Genomic DNA, 4,848 nt, shown 5'->3' with positions numbered 1-4,848 from the left:
TTGGTGGTTGACTTCTAAGAGGAAAAAACGTCATACTTGGTTGGAGAGAAAGAGAAACAAGGATGATATTATACCTTGATGCAATCACATATCCCATGTTGGTTATATTCATCAACTTGTCCATGGTAATCTACATGTAACAGTTTTAATTACATTTATTTAAAGCAAAATTAATCTATCCAAATGTAACAAAAAACTTATATACCATGGATAATTCATCAACAAGTAGGGAACACTTGAATCCCTTAAATTTGTCTATGCCACCAGGCAGGTTGATATACTCATCAGACCATTTTGCAAAATCTTTAAGCAAATGGTTGCAAACCAAAGACCATGAATCTTTACCTATTCCTAATAAGGCAACAATTGCACGATATCTACAGTTTGTTGGATCAAGTGGCCTTGAAATAATTAAGAAGGGGGGGTTGAATTAATTATTAATGTGTCTTGACTAATTAAAAAATTATCCTTCTTAATGTTACTAGATTCAACTAGGCTTTTTCTACTAAGTTAAGAAAGTAAAGAATAGAAACAATAACTTAACCAAAATTAAAAGCGGCAATTAAAAGTACACAGCGGAAATTAAAGAGTGTAGGAAAGAAGAAGACAAACACAAGAATTATACTGGTTCAGCAACAACTCGTGCCTACATCCAGTCCCTAAGCAACCAACGGTTCTTGAGATTTCTTTCAACCTTGTAAAATCCTTTACAAGCCAAAGATCCACAAGGGATGTACCCTCCCTTGTTCTCTTTGAACAACCAAGTGGATGTACCCTCCACTTGAACTGATCCACAAGAGATGTACCCTCTCTTGTTCTCAGTATAACAACCCAAGTAGATGTACCCTCTACTTGTGCCACAAAGGATGTACCCTCCAATGTGTTAAGACAAAGAATTCTTAGGCGGTTAGTCTCTTGAATTCTCTGTGAAGGGGATACAAAAGATATCTCAGGTGGTTAGTCCTTTGAAATCTTTTGTATAAAGGGAAAGGGAAAAAGATATCTCAGACGATTAATCCTTTGAAATCTTTTGTAAGAAACAGAAGATATCTCAGGCGATTAGTCCTTTGAAATATTTTGTCAAGAGGGAGAAAGGAAGAAACAAAAGAATTCTCAAGTGGTTAGTCCTTTGAATCTTTTGGCAAGAGAAAGAAGAGAATGAAGAAAAAGAATAGCACACGTTTTTGGTTAATGAAATTTTCTTAAAAGAGAAAGTATTGAACAAAAACTCTTAGAAAGATGAAGAGAAATGAATGAAAGAAATCAGTGTTTTTGAATGAAAAGAATCAGTCTTAGTTGTATATGAAATTCGTGTCATGGTCACATATTTATAATCATTTGATGACTCAAGTTCAAGTTTGTGACTCTTGGCAATTTCTTTAAAACTAGTCACCTTTTAAAAATTGTGACTCTTTTGAAAACTAGTCACTTTAAAAGTTGTGACTTTTGAAAAATTCTTCAGAAATAAGTCACTTTAAGAATTGTGACTTTTGGTAATTTATTTTTCGAAATCAGTCACTGGTAATCGATTACCATTATAGTGTAATCGATTACACATCAAAAGATGTGACTCTTCATGTTTAAATTTGAAAATCAAAACGTTTAGAAACACTGGTAATCAATTACAAGTATTGTGTAATTGATTACACAAGTTTAAAATGATTTGAAAATGTTTTATCACTAGTTGTGACTCTTGAAATTTGAAATCTAACATTTTAAAACATTGGTAATCGATTACATGATTATGGTAATCGATTACAACTTTATAAATCAGTTTTGAAAACAATGCTGGCTACTGGTAATCGATTACTACCTTTTGGTAATCGATTACCAGAGAGTAAAACTCTTTGGTAAAAGATTTTGTGAAAAATTCTTGTGCTACTCAATGTTTTGAAAAACTTTTTTAGTACTTATCTTGATTGAGTCATCTCTTGATTCTTGAATCTTGATTCTTGAAACTTGATTGAATCTTGAAACTTGATTATTCTTGAATCTTGATTCTTTGAAACTTGATTCTTGAAGCTTTTTGACCCCTGATACTTTGGAACTTGCTTAACTCTTGATTTTTTGGCATCATCAAAATAATCTTGGAAGTCATTGCTTCCACACAGTTATTATCATCTTTGACATCGGCAATGTTTTCAGTGGAATCATGAATGCATGGATGAAATTGATCCAACATCAGCATGATCCTTCTTGGTTTTGTTTGCTCAAATGATGATGCACTACGTTTAATTGAAGAATTACTATTTTACATAGAATGTAATGCATCAACATACCCTCAGTAAGACGGATCATGCTTTATTGATCTTTGATGTTTGGTTATCGATTTCTTCTGAACACCTTTTGTTTTGACCTTTTCTAGAGGAGCACACATAAAGTTTAGATCAGGGTAGGCAATTTCCCAAAGTTTACTCTTTAGAGTAACTTTGCCATAAACATCAAGCTCTTCAAACCGCTTGGATATGGTTTCCATCTCTTCGGTTATGCTGACTTCAGGCTCAGATAACCCTTGGTCTGAGAAACTAAGCCTCCACCAAAATATATGGATTATGCCGAGAGGTATGCTACCAAGAACATATCTAGCTAACTCGCATGCACAAGGAAGGCAGTGAGTAGTTCTTATTACACATCCACAACGAGAACTGTCAATACCAGCATAACTTACATGCTCAAACTCAACAATAATTTGGTTTAAAGCATACCTTGATACCATGCCAAGTAGTTTCTTGTATAGGCAACTTTAAAAACATGTTCAACCAATCCATTAAATCCTAAACCCTAACAAGAACAAAAATTTACAATTTTCATACTTGTTAGTTGTTGTGTTTCCTAAATGCATCACCTTATTTGTCCAAGCTTTAACAAATCTTTCTTTATGGGAAATCGACCATGTTTGCTTGACATAGTCAACAAACATTGGCCATGGTGAGCAAGCAATTTCAAACTTCATATGGCACTCATCAAACTCTTGCTCAGAATGACAATCCACCAAACTCTCTCAGGCTTCCATGACATAATCCCATGCATTTTTTTTACCAACCAGGGTTTTATATTTTGTCTTCACATTCTTATCATTGTGAAACCGACACAAGAAGTTGGTAGACTCAAGGAAAATAGTTTTTACTGCATTCATCAATGCTAGATCTTTATCAGTAATAACAACTCCAAGGAGTGCATCACGTCTGAAAAAATACCTTAAAACCGTTCTAGAGCCCAAACAACATTATTTAGACGTTCTCCCTCCAAATATGCAAAAGCAGCAGAAAATGTCATCCCCGTTGGTGTCATACCAACAATGTCAAGTAACGACAGCCTGTACGTGTTTGTTTTGTAGGTACTATCTATGAGAAATACCAAATTACAGACATTAGATAATTTGACTGCAATAGGATGACTCCAAAATATATCACGTACAACATCTTCATCCTTCAATCTATTCCAATGAATATACTAATCTCATTCAACAAGCTTCATTAGTTGTTGCATTTCAATATTATTGCCTCTTATGGAATAAAGGTATGCATTACTTTCATTGTATACTTGCTTAATTATTGTATAACTATTGGCATTGTGCTCCTTCAATGTTAGAAGAATATTTCTTGGTTTCACCATTGACTTTGTCATATCAGTAATAATAATCTTCTCATCCTTAGTCAGTCGACCATTATATGAAAGTCCAACTAATGACTTAGTCAATTCATAATTGTGACTCCCACACATTAACTTCATCACCCATCATTCGCCTCCCACTACTGGTTACACATAAAGCTTAAAGGGACACCTACATTTTCTACTGTCAATAAGTGTTCATACTAAATCTTTCTTCCTGGCCCTATATTGGCCACTCCTCTTACAACCAATTAAAACAAATGAGGTCATTCCTCTAATACCAGTATCTGTGTCTGATCTCATAATCACCGCCACAAAACTAATATCATAAGCAACAGACCGAGCCCAATGCAAAACATCATCATGGGTAGCAAATACCTACAATGCAATCCATACATGTTTAGTCTTCAAGGGACATTCATTTACTTACTTTAACAGCAAAAAATTATATTAATACCTGAGAAGTATTGAAGGCATCAAAACAGTCAACGTGTTGATGCACACCAGCTTTCTCTCCATTTTCTTCATTCATACCAGATTCCTCTTCATTTTCTTCGTTTATATCAACTTCTTCAAACATTATGCTATTATGCATCCACTGATCTTCGTCCATCTTAACAAAAACATTGAAAAAAATTCAATGACAAACAAACGACCCCTAACTACACCATGCATATACCGTCACACAATTTTTTAAATTTTTTTAACGCATTTAATAATATAATACATTAAAATTGATAACCATATCTGATGTAATCCTACCCCCCAAGGGTATTGGATAGAAGACTCCAAGAAGCTTGGGCTAGAGCTACTAAAGAAGGCCCTAGGGTTCTCATGAACCTTAGGGTAGATTTTTGAGCCCATGGGTCAAGGTTGGATCCACTCTTCTTTGTAAATATTAGAATAGGTTTTTCCTTCGTTTGGCCCTTGTATTTTGGCCATTCTAGTAGTATAGGGTTTTAGCCTTGTATTTCGGGGCATTTTGAGTAGTCTTTGTAGTATGGACTTTTTTTTTGTATTTTCATGTTTTTTGTCATGGGGGTGAGCTTAGCTATTATAGGAGGTGTGTAGCTAAGCTCTAGTTTCTCATCTTAAGGAGGTGAACTTAGCTATTAGAGAGGTGTGTGTAGCTAAGCTTTAGCTTCTTTAGGAATCTTCTTAAGGAAGCTTCTCAAGGAGGTGAGCTTAGTTATGAGAGGGGTATGTGTAGCTAAGCTCTAGCTTCTCAAGGAAGTT

Source organism: Glycine max, chromosome 7, assembly GCF_000004515.6.
Source record: "Glycine max cultivar Williams 82 chromosome 7, Glycine_max_v4.0, whole genome shotgun sequence".
NCBI lineage: Eukaryota > Viridiplantae > Streptophyta > Magnoliopsida > Fabales > Fabaceae > Glycine > Glycine max.
Note: the sequence above shows the minus strand (reverse complement) of the source record.